The 16,278-nt window shown below is 47.8% G+C and overlaps 1 protein-coding gene across 1 annotated transcript in view; it reads left to right on the top strand.

Annotated features, from left to right (window-relative positions):
* Nucleotides 1-307: 307 nt before the first annotated feature.
* Nucleotides 308-16,278, top strand: part of lzts2a (leucine zipper, putative tumor suppressor 2a) — a 38,723-nt gene continuing 22,752 nt past the window's right edge. Inside the window, exons 1-2 of the mRNA XM_035605931.2 lie at nucleotides 308-637; nucleotides 15,485-15,595. The gene's annotated coding sequence lies outside the window, so the exon portion shown is untranslated. The remainder of the gene's footprint in view (nucleotides 638-15,484; nucleotides 15,596-16,278) is intronic.

The raw sequence follows: 16,278 nt of genomic DNA, 5'->3' as shown, positions 1-16,278 counted from the left end.
TATTATCTATTGGAAGGTAAACCCCTGTAAGACTTTGTGTTTACCTGACTGCATCCCCCTTTTATTTTGCATTGATTTCAAAATCAAAAATTAATATATACCAGAATATGATTCCACTAATAAGGCACAACGTGAAGAACTGTTGTGCTCCATCATTACAGATACAAAAGTATCTGTATCTCCCCTCCCCTCCCGGCGCAGAGCCCCCTTTGCCCTCCCCGTCCCTTCGACCTGACTGTCCAGGATCACTAGCTGACAGAGAGCCCGCCCTGCTGAGCGCGACACCGGTCCCTGCCGGTGAGAGCAACGAGCGCACTCAGCCGGAGCAGCAGCGGAGCGGAGCAGCGGATCTACCGAGCAGTGTGTGTGTGTGTGTGAGTGTGTGAGTGTGTGTGTGTGTGTGTGTGGACCGGACGGGACCGAGGGGAACTATACAGCGAAGGAAGAAACGAAGAGTTCTTGTTGCTGTTTGTTTTCCTCCCAGCTGGTCGCTGTTTTCAAAACTCCCCCCACCACCCCCCCCCCAAAAAAAAGTTGTTTCCGCACCGGACGCCGACAGACGCGCGCGCGCCCGCCGGACATCGATCAGCTGTGAGGAGGAGATGCGGGCTGGTCGGACAGATCGTCTGGTTTGAAGGTGAGTGGTCAAGCAGTGGGTTGCCGTGTTCGTGTGCTGCGTCTTCGACGGGGGAGGAACTCACGTTTATTGGCTTCGACCTAAATATTTCATATCCCCAGTTCTTTTGTTGTTGTTGTCGTTCGTTCGCGTGTGGCCAAGGACGACTGCACACTTTCACGAGATCGGCTGAAAAAATGTCCACAAGATACAAAGTGTGGGCTGTGGACTCTGAAGTGAGCGTGGATTAGTCTCCAGGGATTCATTTGGCTACTGATTGTTTGACTCCTCTGGCTGATTAAAGCGCTTAAGGTTGAGCAATGAGCTGTGGCTCGATCCGGCTGAATGCACTGACTTGAGTTTTCCAAACCAATTCGCCAAGTTTCCTCCAGTTTCTCTTCTTGCACTGAATTCTGCTGTTCCTGCCCCTCGGGAACAGGCTTGAGAAAGTGTGTGTGTGTGAGAGAGAGAGAGAAGTATTGCTCTGTTATATCTCCATCCAGCTGTTTCAGTTAATGGGTTTTTCAGCAGCCAGCTTTCTGCAAGGGACACACACACACACACACACACACACACACACACACACACACACGCACGCACGCACACACACACACACACACACACAGCAGATTTCTGCAGCTTGTATGATAAAGACAGAAAGAAGCAGATATCAGAGGATGGACTGGGATGTGAAGAAAAGGAAAAGATGTGTAGAGAGAGAGAGTGACCTTAGCACCACTTGTTTTATGCTCTCAAGGCCTACTTTAATATATGGATTAGTTCTGAGTTGAAGTGGAAGCGCCCAGCAGGGTCTGATTGGACCATAAATAATCCCCACAGGAGCAGATATATAAACGCTGAAGGAGCAGCGGCGGCGCGCCCTCCTCATCTGGGGGGTGAACACCATCCCCCCCACCCCCCTGCAGTTTATTGATGGGGTCTGACGTCACGTTGTCCCAGCTTTAGAGACTTGGACGCAAACTTGAAGACATCGACGACGCAATTGCATGCACACAAACGTGAATTCTTACTTGTCCCCTTCCCCTGCTCAGGTCAGTAGCACCAACCCCTCTGTGTGATGTTAAACCTGGCGCTCAGGCATCACGCCGCCGCCTCACCGGGAGACCCTCCATCATCCTGTCCTGACACCACAGCACAGCGCGGCCAAGGAGGGTGGAAGAGGAGGGAGGAGGAGGAGGGAGGAGGGTGGCAGGACACATACTGAGGCAGCGAGGGAGAGAGAGAGAGGGAGAGAGAAGTGGGAGTGGGGGATTTGGTGGTGGGAGGTGATAACCGAGCTGTCAGGCGATCAGGATTGGAGCAGCTAACGAGGCGAGCGGAGCGGAGGGCAGGTAGGGGAGGAGGGGGTGATGCCGAGGGATTGTTTTTGTCCCACGGCTCCTTCACAGGACAAGGAGTCCCGAGGAGGGGGCGGCGCGCGTGAGGCAGCCAGGAACACGACCAAAGTCATGGTCAGCGTGCTTTTTGTAATCCCAAAACAGTTGAATGTTCCTTTCCTTTTCTTCTTCTTATCTTTCTTTCTGCCTCTGTTGTTGACTAAACCCGGCTCCCATCAACTCCATTCTCATCAACTCATCTCCTCCCCGTCTGCACCGAGTCGACAAATATGTGCGAGTCAAAAGTAGAACACGGCCAGAGGTGCAATCACAACTGATGCACATCTGCCTGCGCCCCGCCCCCGAAGATGCTGAAACATTAAGGACACGCCTACTGTACGGGGCTTAATTTGCTCATTAGATAATCTCTGCAGAATACAACACATCCATGTGCACGTGGGGAGAACTCTTACATAAGCGAAGGAAAATCCGGCATGAAGCAGTGTATAAGGCATATCCCATGTTGAGCTGAAACACAGCAGCAATCCGATCCACACCTGCTTCTCCAGCACCCTGCGATTGAAACGACGACGGGCTTCCATTTCATTTTTGCGGCGCAGCGACGATGGCGGTGTGGATTGATTGGATGTGATTAAAGGCGCGCGGGCAGCGTGTCCAGCGAAATTGAATTCATCGCCGTCCGTCCGTCGTGATGTAACGTGGAACCCAAACGCCCTTACACAACAGAAACTCCACCCCATGCTGCTCCGATTAAACACCGGCGTCGGTGCGCTTGAGAGAAGCCAGGAAGTGTCGTAACACCGGGACCTCATGTGAAAAGTCTTGTGTGTATGTGGAAGCACCGTGGGACCCGTTAAATTCCGAGCAGCGCAACGGATATGTTGTGTTCTTAGGTTGGTCTTTCGTCTCCCCTCTGCAGGCCATTTGGTGTCTAAAGTTTCAAGTCAGACAAGCGGGTCTGTCGGATGTCAGGGCTGCAGCTCAGTGTCTCCTGTGCAGTTCTGTGGGAGTGATGTTGGTTCTCAGATCCAGCCTCGCCTCTGATTCCCCCCTCAGCTGGGGAACAGCGGGAGCGCGTCGTCGAGATCTCAGTCAGCTTCTCGCTCGTCAGCCCATTAAAACAGGACAAGAGCAGGAGCACAGCAGGGGAGAGACAAGCTGCCAGTCAGAGACGCACACACATAAGCACACACACACACACACACACACACACACACATACACACACACACACACACACACACACACACACACACACACACACACACACACAAAGACTACCCCTGTATGTGAGACTGTAACTAGTCGCCGGCTGGCTTCACAGTGGCCCATTCTGGACCGAAAGCGCAGCAACGGCTTCACTATGGGCCCTTTGACTGAGATATTATACAGTGGATGAATTATGTGCATCCAAATTTTTAAAAAAATACATTATTTTAAAGCTATAAGCATAGACTGTGTAAGAAAAAAATGAACGATAATGGACTGTATTTACGCCGTATAGACGCCGGGTCCGGATAGTTAAGCCAATGCGCAATTGCCTAAAACATGTATTCTCTCGAGTGACCAGCAGGGGGCGACTCCACTGGTTGCAAAAAGAAGACAGTTTCTGTAGAATTCTGTGAGAAAAGGACTCACTTGATTTATAACGTCGCCACTAAACATTTTTCCGAGGAGTTTATGGTCTCAGTGAATCTCTCAGTCATCAAACTGCTTAGGGCTGAGAATCGGCTACAATGGGCTCTCAATGTTCCATTAATTCCAATGCAGCATATTTGCTCGCTGTGGTTCGCTCGTATGTTTCATGAACTTGCATTCCGGAGATTTTTACTGTGGCCTGAAACCAAACAGAATCCTGTGAGAGGACCACTCCTCCCGTAGAAGCCATGTCGGAGAAAAACACACTGTTATAATAGACACAAGCTGTTGCCATAAACATATTCCTCCAAAACAGATTTGCAAACTTTAAGCAGTGCGAGTATTTTTTTTTGTTTTGTGCGAGCCTGCCAGTGCAGGCTTCGGGTTTACACCAGACTTATCAGGTAGAAGACGCAAAACACCAATCTTCCCTTGTTCCCATGTTCACCTATTGCGCAACTTAGTAAACTTTATTGGACTTGAATGGAACTTCTTATTCAACAACATCGGCATTAAAATCTGTATGCAGGCTTCATACAGAGCCATTGATCTCAGTGCTTTTAGAACTTTAGATACCAGAAGAAATTGCTTATTAAACCACACGATCATTTGATTGTTTTGCTCAGAGTTAAATCAAAACCCCGTTCAGAAACAGCTTTAAACAAACCAGTCACAGATCCTGTGTTTTTTTGCTTTTTAGCGTTGTGGGACATATGTCGTCATTTTGTTGGTTGCTCAGCTGCAGAACATGCCACGAACGAGGAACAGTAAAGGCGAAAAGCGAGACAAGCAATTGGTCGTCTTGGGCCGATGACGAGGTGCAACTGTTACTGAAAGTGAAAGAAAGTTGTGCATTGACCTCTGGCAGTTGAGTTGTGGCTTGTTGTGATAAGACCCGATCTGGAAGCAAACATGGGTGTCTACGTCCATGTCTCACTTTCTGCCTGTCAGAACTAAAAGGCAACCCCCCGGAGTTTTCGACCTAGGGCCGGGCCAACGTTGTTTCAAAAAGACTCCAGTAGTAGTCTTGGACTCCGGACGGATGTAGCCATAGTATTACCCCTCTGTGAAGTCAGGGCACTTGTTACAGTGGAGTCGTTTTTTCGACTAAAGTTGAAACCAGTGGACACATTTCATCTCTTGTGTGGGTCGATCGCTGAACCACTTGAGCCCTCAATTGCAATAATGCACCTCAGCAAGACCATACATTCAGAGAGCTCCCATCAGAGTCATCAAATGTTTTCTTTCACAGCTTCGTCCCTCACGAGGAGTAAAGTGACCTTTATGCGTAATAAAAAAAAATAGAAGTTTGAGGGCATGGCTTTATCAGGCCTTTGTCGTGTTTTTACGGAATAATGCGAGCGGAATGTGGAGCCATGGGCCCGAGACATCTGCCCCGGCCGCTCATCGGCCCCCGAGGTGTGGCTGCACAAACTCAGGGCGGACCGCTTCTGCTCTGGGTCTGTCATCGTCAGTCTGTGCTCAGTCTCAGCCTGTCATTACCCCCTTTGACCTTTTAACAGACTTGAAAACACTGCCCGCCTGTCACCCAGCCGGAGAATAAACGTGTATGCAGCGTGAAAGGAGACTCAAAAATGTTTAAAACGCCCGAGTGGATTGCAGGTCAATTAAATTGCGGCTCCAATGGGCGGAGACGGGCTCTAAAAGCCCTCACGGTCTGTAAGAAGACACAGAATCAATGCGGAGCGGAGTAATTCTGTGTATAATGGACATTAGTGGGCAGAACTCTGGCACAGATCACTTTAGCGCCGGGAGTGGCGAAGTCTGCCAACTGCCCCGAAACGTCCATTAGCGGGGCCAATCAAACTGCGTTTGTGCGACACACACCACATGGATGTTGTTCGCTTGCATCCCGCGGAGAAAAACCCCCGCCATCGCTCGCTGAAATTGGCCGTTTGACGAAGTCCTCGTCATGCAGCAAAGCAACAAAAATCACAAGAGCCATGTAAATGGATATCGAACCTTGGCAGAGTACCGATGCAGCAGCTGTCCCGTGGAGCAAAAGTATGACGGCCGCGGTCGCACAGAGAAGATTTCATACGCCCGCACACACTCTCTTTCTCCCTTTCTGCTTCTGAGGAGAAGGTAAAGTGGCCCCTTATGTCACACAGCGTCACTTCACTCTTCGGGGGGGGGGGGGGGATTGATGTATGAGGACCGAAGAGGGCAATGCTGAAACAGCAGACTACACACACACACACACACACACACACACACAGACACACACACACACACACACCGTGTGCGCAAACACAAGATTGATGGACGACACGCGTATTAGGTCCAGGCCTGGGGGCTCATTGCCTGGTAGCAGATGAATGGTTTTCAGGAGGTGGGCAGGCGACTGGCCGGAGACGACCCGCTGCTGCAACAATCAGATGTTTGTTTTTTTATTGCTAGCAATAGTTTTTCTCTATAACAAAAAGCCATTCTGGTTTTTTTTTCTCCCTCCGAATTGTTTTGTCAGGAGACATTTTTCTCCTGAAATCTCCCGTGAGAGGAGAGGGCCGAACGTGAAGCGCGAAAAAGCAGTTGATTAATCTGTTCGTCGATTCGCGCCTATTGGAAAGCTGATTTGTTCCGGCACGGGAGAGCAAAGCATGAATCGTTGATCTGGTGTAAGGGCTAATTGGCGCCCGCTGGTGTGGATTTTTGGCGGAGCCTCTCTGGATATGACTTTTTTGTCTTTACAAACACTGAACACATTTTTCTCTCAGCCCACGTCTAATACAACTTCCTCGGCAGAATCGAATCAGCGAGCTTCTTCCCGTGTCTGTCTGTGTGTGTGTGTGTGTGTGTGTGTGTGTGTGTGTGTGTGTGTGTGTGTGTGTGTGTGTGTGTGTGTGTGTGTGTGTGTGTGTGTGTGTGTGTGTGTGTGTGTGTGTGTGTGTGTGTGTGTGTGTGTGTGTGTGTGTGTGTGTGTGTGTGTGTTTGCTCGGCAGAGTGAAGCCTGCTCGGAGGATGCGTCTGCCAGATGACCCTTCAGCAGAATGCGTACCACATAGCGACCCCCCCCCCCCCCCCTTCCTGCGTCAGCTGACTAGCTTGAGTTAACTGCGGTTGGCTCGTCCTGTGGAAGACTGAGGGCTGGGTTCAAGTTGTAACCATGAGAAACTGTTTACATCGTGACCCCAGCACGTCCCTGCATTCTGTATCTCTCAGTGGTGAAGCTGTGGAATCCGTCCCTGCCATTTAAGTGCCCCCCCCCCCCCCGTCCGTGCCACCGTCCCCTCGTCTTTCTCATGCACGCACCCTGGGACCCGATGTTCCCAGAATTCTTCCGGGAACCTCTGGGACGCCGTCCCAGCCGCGGTCTCTGTAACATAGCTCCCAGCGCCCCTCTCAGCCTGAGCCAGCCCCTCGTCGCTCGGCGGCTCCGTCACAGTGGGCTGGAAGCTTTTTCCTGCACTTACGGAACATTTGGCTGGTTGTAAACAGAGTTGCCGTTCGCAAACGGATGTTGTCACTGGTTTCAGCTCAGTTTCCGTGGGACTTGGGGCTCAGGCTGACAAAGCCGAATCCTGGAGGAGTTGTCTCTGTGTGTGTGTGTCTGTCGGGGTGTCTTTGTCTGCACCGCGTTCTCCTGCAGAGAATTGGTTATGGAGGATTGTATCCATCTGCTGAGTGGGATTTCTTGGAAACGGGAGATGGGGCATGGATGAAAAGAAGAAGGACAGGGTTTGTCTTGTGGCTGGTCAGCAGAAAAGGGAAATCATGTCCCCAGCATGACATATACAGAATGTGTGTGTGTGTGTGTGTGTGTGTTTCTGTCTGTCTGCGCCCGGCTGAATTTTAAATATACAGTAATACACAATGAGGCCAGTGTGATTATTTCACGTACACGCGTCCTCAAGCCTCCCTCAGCTTCCCTCTGCGGTTTGACATTCAAAAGATGTATTGTCCAAGTGAGCCTTTGATATTCAGATTATTATTAACCGCCTGGATCAGCATGAAGCTCAGCTCACTGTGTTTGGGGTCTTTGGGTGTTTTTCTCCCCCTGAGGGCAAAACAGAACTAGGTCAAAGTTTAGTGGAGCGTCCTGTCTGAGCAGGAGGATTGAAGAGGTGCGTTGGAGGAGGGGGGGTTACCAGGGACCTCCCTCCTAAATCATGAGGGCTGCCCCTTTTTTTTTAGTTTAGTAAAGTTGAAACTGGACCATATCTACAATATCAGAAACTTTTGGAGTGCTTATAAGGTGTTGCCGGTCATTCATAGATATTAATACAAAATGTGATAATGATCAGATTATCAGTAATAATCTAGAAGAACCAATTTGGAAGTCATCTGGACCAATAATCATCTTTCATTTTGTCTTTTAATGACGGGGTTGAAGGTCGATTGTAAAATAGAAAAACTCAATAAAACCCCAAATATATGAATTGAAATCATTTCAACCTGAATCTGTAAAACGTGATTGGCTGCCCTGGTGTTTTGAGCTCACTCTGCCGACCTCGCTGACCCGTTGGAGCGGAGCATAACTCTGCAGATCAGGACGACTGGGTGTCTTGTGAGCAGGGATTGGGACGAGGAGAGGTCAGACAGTCTGGTTAGAGTTAAGAGGGGAGAGGGGCCGGAGGGGTGAGGGTCATGTGGGGGGGGGGACACACACCAAGTCATTGTCCAAATCCAAAGTGTTGTATCATCAAGCTTGAAGAGCACGCCTTAGTGTAGTCAAGAGCACAGACATCGGGCGTCTGATACCAGAAAGGATCTGGAATGTTGGCACAGTTGTTTTTTGAACAGGAACAGGTCCCATTCCTCCCTGTGCTCCTCTCGCTGTCCCGATTGGCTTGTGTTGTGTAAGAGAGCTTTAAAAAAAACACAAAAAAACCAGATGTTGTCATTGATATCAGGGGAAAATAAAGTGGGAGTCTTCACGATCAAGCCATGAATTATATAATATGTCATCTCTCAAACCTATGTCATTGTCAGGCAGACTATGACTGGTTGGTGTGTGCAGAGTTCACACTGTAGTTCCACTCCGAGATCTGATGGATAGCATACGGTGGTGACTGGAGGGGTTTGGGGGGGGGGGGGTCGTTGCATCGGCGGATGCAGTGATGAACAAATATAATGAGGCCAGTGTCAACCTGTCTCATTTACTATGCAGGGTTGGGAGGGGATTAGCCTCACTTACATAACTTCGTCTCCCCCGTCACCCCCCCTTAACTAGCCCATCTCCCCCTCTTTCCACCTCCCACCCCCCCCCCCCCCCCCCCCCCACCACCCTCCCCACCACCACCACCCACCACCACTCTTCTTCATTCTTCTGAGACCACGAGATTAGTGTTGCTCTGCTTATTATTCAAGTGTTTTTTGGATTTTTTTATTTCTTTCTTTGAGACAGGAAATAGCAAGAGCTGTTGAGAAAGAGGGTGAATGGTGATAAAAGGTCCGCAGATAATGACAAAAGGAAACAGGGGAAGAAGGGGGGGGGGGGCATTGAAGGTGGATGAGATGTTCTATTTATAGTTTATCCTATGTTGGGTTAGACCGCTGGGCCCAGCGCGGCACGGCTCAGCATGTCAGTCCTCATGCGGCTGTCTATCACAAACACACACACACACGCACACACACACACACACACGCGCACACGCACACACGCACACACGCACACATCTATATCCAGAGGGCAAGCATACAGGCTGTCATGAAAACGTGGATATACTGACCTTTGCCACTGATGCACTAAGAAAATTACACACTGACAGATCTGATGAGTGTGTGTGTGTGTGTGTGTGTGTTTGTAGAGTTAACAGCCGGTCAGTTTCCACTGTCTGACATATGATTATGTATATAATATGCTGTGGGTGAAATTGCGTGCCACTCAGCTCAGTGGGTGAAACGATTGCCCTTTGAGACAAGAGGTTCACTTGCAAGACCGATGGATCCAATTTGAAACACCGCGCACATGCACACGCACACGCACACGCACACGCACGCACACGCACACGCACACACGCACGCACAATTGTGTTCATGACATTCACTCCCTGATTCTACCTCTTAATCCTGGGAATTAATTAATCGTGCGTCCTTCAAGTTCTTTTTTTGTGCTAAAATCACATTGGCATTAGTATATTGTTTTTTTTTTTGTTTGTTTTCGTTGTTGTTGCTCTTTCACATATATGCAGGGACACGTGCAGGTGGATACATGTGTTTCAGAGAGAGAGAAACGTGTTCCTTCAACCACTTCTAACTGTGGGCTTCTCCCTTCTGCCGACTTTGACTTGACTTTGATGATATGAGTGCACCAGTGTTCAACGTACCTGTACACAGGCACGCATGCGCGCGCACACACACACACACACACACACACACACACACACATTCATATAGTCTAAATGTGTTGGAGGCAGAAGAAATAGTTCTTGTTATGAGTCAAATACAGCACATGTTCACGTTTCTTCAAATAAGGTTTCTTTTGTAGTTTATTAATGTTTTTGTTCATGAGTAAATCGTCTGTAGCAGTGGTGGATCAGGGTCAGCCCACAGCTGCTTCTTCTGCACATAAACATCTCTTATATTCTTACATTGCCAATAACACCAATTTTTTAAACATAAACCGTTAATATTTATTCCTTTTCTTTTTATGGGGCTAAAACTGAATGGATTTTTTTACATTTTTTTTAATCAGCCCACTATGGGAAATGTTGCGTGGGAAGTTATTACTGTGACTGAGAGCTGAAGGCTGTGAGCGCTGGCCAGCTACTGTACAAGTTCCTGGATGATTCATGGAACAGTCTCCGGCGTTGCACAGGACCTCGTTTGTTGCTGCTGGTTGTGCCCCTGGCTCACCCCGCTCCAACAACACACTCCCTGCGGCCGCGGCAGAGGCCACACATTCATGAACACACGTAAATGCAAGCATTCACACAACATGGGCAGGTCATTTATATTCACACTCGTGTTTTTCCGCCGCCACCGTGTACTGCGGCACATGGAGACAGAACTTGGGGATTATTGTCTCTCAAGGCTTGTGACAAATATTAGCATCTCTGGTTTATTTTTTTTCTATGTGGCTCCCTCAAATTCTTTTTGCTCTGTGCTAAGTCACTGATCACAGTCTCGTGTAGTTTTCTCTTGACTGTGGCAGTACGTTTACTCCACTACATCTCAGAATGGTTCCAAGATTCCACCTGAAAAAAACACGAGCTTATAGAATACAATAAACTGATATTTGAAACTTTTTTTTTCTTGTGGCCCCTTAGAAAAGGAAGTAATATCTACATAGGTTCTCGTCACCTTTTAGATTTTGTGAGTTGTTCCCAGCTCCACCAAAGAGGTTTTTCTCTTCCCAAACTCCTCTGATGGTTCCATTCAAATAACTGATCATTCTGTATCATAGCTACTAGTCGGATTGGTTTCATCACAGAGGCGAACGTCTTCCTTTCAGTGCACAGTTCACGGAGTGGCCTAATTCTGACAGGTGCCTGAGCTGTTTCTGTGAAGTATGTTCAGACTTCTTGTCTGCACCATCCACTTCCCTGTGGAAACTTCCCCATGCACACTATGTTCCCACCCTCCCCTGGGCTGCGAAAGAGGGAACCTGTGTGTAGAAATAATGTAAGGAAAGCTGAAGACGGGGAGAACGGGGGACGGAATGTGTGAATGAAAGGAGATGATTCACATCCGCCACGCAGACAAATTGTTTAGAACAGAGGCAGGCTGACGGAGACAGACGAAATCCAAGATTTAACTTTTGGCGCCGGCTGCGGTTGAAGTGCTGAAAAGGCGAATGAAAACTTTCCGACAGTGTTTCTCATGTCTCCTTCCCCCCCCCCCCCGCTCTCCTTCTTTCCTCTCGTCCCGCCTGACGTCTCACTGTTCCCCCGCCGACGACCCTCATTGGTCTTCAGCTGACCACGAAAAAAACCACCAGATCTTCCTTAGATTCTGAGGTTTTTTCTCATAGTGGAAGCTGATCGAGTGGGACCTGAGGCCCGAGGATCGAAAGATCGGAAGATCGGTGACACAGACAGATTTCACCCAACGCTGCTGCCGAGGTCGCTCTCCCCTGCCTGTGGTGAAAAGTCATTTTAAGATATATATATTTTATTCTACTTCATACTCCTGTTTTACAACATTGCAGAAGCAAATGTTGTTTTTGTAAATATTTTGCTTTTCCAAATTACTACATATTGTGAAAGACTGAACCGCAGGTTACCCCCTTGCAAACTGAAACTGTATTTTTCAGTGTCTTTAAAAACATGTTAAAGGTCAAATAAGCTGTTAATTCACAAAAAAGATACAATGACTAGTCAAGAGTAACAAATGTTTTCTCTTCTTTCCGCCCCCCCATCAATCGTCTCAGGACCAGCCAGATTTATCTTGCGAACCCGGAGGGGCCTGACCCCTAGGTTGGAAACCGCCGCCCTCTAGTGAGCGGTCTTGGACCTACACAGAGCGAGGCCTGGGATCCGTTGATCAGGAGGGAGAGTGCAAACTAGCGGGACTGGAGTTTAATATGCACAGAGGATAGAGCTTTCAGAGCAGCACAGGAAAATGCAGGCCCTCATAGTTCTTTTCTTCTTCTACCTACTAGACGAACGGCTCTCGTTAATCACGGCCATTTGTCTTGGGTTGTAAGTCTAGAGGTCAGTGATTAAACCTTGTTCTCTGAGATGTAGCCAACTCTCTCTCTGTCTCCCTCCCCTCACGTGGAGAATCAGAGGAGGAGACGCACTACGCCGCCGCTCTGCTCTGCTTTTTTCGCGGCTCTGATGTCGTCTGCCACCAAATCCCCGCTGAATAGAAAGTCAGAAATTGAGGCGGCAAATCATGTTTTATGTATGTGTGCTTACACAATGAAAAGCAGGCAGGAAAGTGGGCCAAGCATCACACAGGGGCGTATTATGGCAACAAAACAGATTTCCGCTTTCTTGGAGGACAGCGGAAGCCGTCAAAGCGCCGGGGCGCAGAGTACGATACGAGTGTTCTGGTTAATGACAGGGAAAATAAAAAGAGAGATGCATAGATGTGTTATCTGACTGTTCTACTCCTGGGAAGTGTTCTGTCCCATTAATTCTGTGCTGGAGCACAAAGTATTATTATTTAATAGAAAGCAATATGATGATTCAAACTCTGAGATTTTTGTTCCCTATCAACTCGTCTGGTGATTATTTTCTTGGTTATTGATTAATGGTTTTGGTTCATAAAATGTCCAAATGGTGGAAAAATATAATTCATCCAAATTTTGTTCCACCAACAGTTCAAAAAACTTGTTGGTTTGATAGAGACAAGCGTCTGAAATGTAGATTTGCTGGTATTTAATAGTTTCAGTTCTGTAATTAACTATCTTAATGTTTCCAATCACTGAAGATTTACTTTATGACAATATTGCATTAACCAAGACCTTGCATGAATGTGTTGAAGTATAAGGATTCATGTGCTAGCTGTATTTATTAATTGCCTAGATTATTAAAAAAACAAACAGATTAAGGCAATCATTTTTCAAGGGGAATGCCAAACGGTTACTTGTTCCAGCAGTTCACATTTTTTAACATTTACAGTTTTACATCATTGTAAATTGAATATCTGTGTTTTGGAGAGACAAGACATTTGATGACATTCCCCTGGACCTGGGTAAAGGACTGTGTGATTTGTATTTCATTATTTTCTGACATTTTATGAACAAAATGATTAATTGATTCATCTAGAAAAAAATGTAATATGAAAATAGCATTAATCACAGCCCTTGTCAGATTATATCTATACTGTTCCTATTAAATTGCACTATACTGCATCACCCTTGCACAGTACTGATGATGCCATGTTAAATAACATACAGGGATATGAAATGTTGTCCCTGTTGCCCAACACTAATGTATAATATTTGTTTTTGTGATTTAAGGATTTAGGTGAACATGTCTCTGTTTCATTCTGCGAGTCACCTTGGTTCTGATTCGGCAGCTATACTTTCTCCTTCACCGTCCTTTACTCCTCCCTCATCAGCACCACATTGCCCTCTAAAAAAGTGAAGAAGCACAGCAGAGACCCGCCGTAACCCCCAGTGACAAAAAACATGAGAAGCACCGCGATTAACAAAGTCGACCCGAGGCAACCGGGCACGCGGAGCCGCACAACCTTGATAACACCCTGAGCAGCAGGAGTCAATACCGCAGCAGCAGCCTGTGTGTGTGTGTGTGTGTGTGTGTGTGTGTGTGTGTACGGCCTCGAGTCACAGAGTCACACAAAGTGACGACCCTGTAGTGAGGACATGCTGCTATACTGATATAATCTATCTAGCGGTGATCTAAAGGTTTAATCATCTCTCTCTCTCTAATCTGCAGCCATAGGTTCACGTCATCTGATCGTACAGGCCGAGATGTCATCTGCTGATGTGTGTGTGTGTGTGTGTGTGTGTGTGTGTGTGTGTGTGTAACCGCTTACGTTTGCCGACCATTGTTTCAACAGCTTTCCTTGATTTTTAGACACGCGACCGGTTTTCCAGAGATGGATGTTTCTCAGCTGCTCTCCAAATCTCTGTCTCATATATATGACATTTATGCATTTCCCAGAAAAATAATCAACTTAAAAGGGGTGTTGGGGAGCTAAATAAACGTAACCCCCACCCTGTTATCTCACTAATTTTACCCTCAACGCGACCCCTTGTGTCCCTGAGGAAGACCTTCTCCATCTGTCCTCCTGGAGGTGTCTCCTTGTTAGGGCTTTCATGTCCCCCCCCCCCCCCGGAGCCCCCCACTTCATGCCCAGCTTCAGATGATCGTACCGTGTTCACAGACACAGCCACGAGGCACATGGTCATCAAATCATGCCTAAAAATGCCTGAAACACAATAATCGTCTAATGGCAGAAATCCCAGATCCCGGTGGCCACTTTTAATCAGTCGCGGCCTAAAGCCTAACCGACAGCCGCTTTTCATGGAAATCTGTTCGGAAGTTTTACGAGATTGTCTGACACAGACCAGCAACATGATTTTGTTTCCTGTTTGCTTCTACAAAACGTCAGCTAGAATAGCCATATGGAAATCCAAATGTTATAAGTAATCATCTTTCATGTGGTCATTTGTCAGAATGAAGTTGACTATAGTGATGCTGTTTTAAAAAGGTTGCGCATTGTGTCCTGTTTTACAAACATGATCAGCAGTTTCGTGGCATCTCCTTAGCAGAGGATGTTCGGTGATGATAGGTGCCAGGAAAATTGTATTTTGTTGTTTTCTTCTATTTTCTGTTATTCTGATTTCGCTCAAACCCTAATCATCTGGGTTAACGTCATTAAAATTTAGACAAATAATCCCCATGCGAGCGTCGTATGATGTTTTCATCCATTGTTGATCAAAGTTTGACCCAAATAGCAGATTTTTTCTTCTTCTGTGCAGCCAAAACACAACATCAAACTGGGGCTGATGCGATCTGTCTCTGCAGTGCTTTTTGTAAGAAGGGAAAAAAAAAGTGTCATCAGTGTGACTGTCCACGCTCCTGCAGTCTGTCTGTTCGTGACAAAAGCTGTGACAGAGCCTCAGTCGGCGGCGGCGTGGCGGGACTGACCCCTGCATCGGGACACGGGGGCCTAAAATCAATAGTCGTATCATGTCACTTATCAGACTGAATCAAGCTGACCGATTACCTCATCGGAGGCTCGTGTGGAGAGCGGAGAGATGTTTGTGGGGAAATGCTGATGCTCTCGAAAATCCAACTTTTCTCTCCGACCGAATGCCTCGGCGCTAGTGTCGCCATGTAACGTCGTCATGCATCCGAATATCTTTGGAGGAAGAAATCCAATGGTAAAGTGGATATGATGAGCACGTTTCTCCTGATTAGACCATGCTGCGACCGAGTGGCCTAAACATTAAGTTATTGTTAATGCTTTGTGTTTTTCTCTCCGACCAGAGCGCAGGAGAAGAAGCCCCAGAGAGGCGCGAGGTCCTGGGATGAGAGCCCTCTGCCATTCCCCCGTCTGCCCCAGACCCCTGGGAGGAGAACGCTGGGCGACACTCTGAGGTAAAAAGCCACATACAAAAAAAGCACCCCAAAAAAAAACCAACCTCTGCAGACAAAACCCTTCTCTGATGACAGTGACCTTCAGTATTTGCTGACTCAAGCGTCCCCCCCCCCCGCCCCGCCGCTCCTCATAACTCTCTCCTTCTTTCTCTCCCTCACTTTTGGTGTTGTTCTTTTTCGCACCTGTCTTGTTGAGGAGCCGGGGACGTTGATCAATGGCCTCAGTTTAGAAGTGACCCACTGTGGTCACTCTGTCACACAGACTCACACACACACACACACACACACACACACACACATTTATGGAAATAGGGGTCTCGACCTCCCTCTTTGAAGTGTCCGGTTTTGGAATGGGTTTGGAGATGGATGATAGTCGGAGTGTGTGACACGAAAGGGGGGTGGGGAGGGAGCAGAGGAGGAGACAAGGGATCAAGGGGTCAGGGATTTGTGGCTGAGCCTATGTTGTTCCGAACGGCAGCCGGGTGACAGCAATACCTCGGAGAAGTCAGGGACGACGGGTTTGCCCGTTTGCTTTTTGCCACAAATCACGTTTTCCGTCGCAAACAAACACGACTGTCTTCCTGCACTGCACTATACCCCGGAATCAGTTAGTCCCCATCGTATAGCTTTGGTCTATTTTTTATTTCCGGCCATCACACAACACTGAGTCCTGTCGTTGGCGC

The sequence above is a fragment of the Scophthalmus maximus genome, chromosome 10 (assembly GCF_022379125.1).
Source record: "Scophthalmus maximus strain ysfricsl-2021 chromosome 10, ASM2237912v1, whole genome shotgun sequence".
NCBI lineage: Eukaryota > Metazoa > Chordata > Actinopteri > Pleuronectiformes > Scophthalmidae > Scophthalmus > Scophthalmus maximus.
Note: the sequence above shows the minus strand (reverse complement) of the source record. Positions and strands in the feature narration are given on the sequence as shown.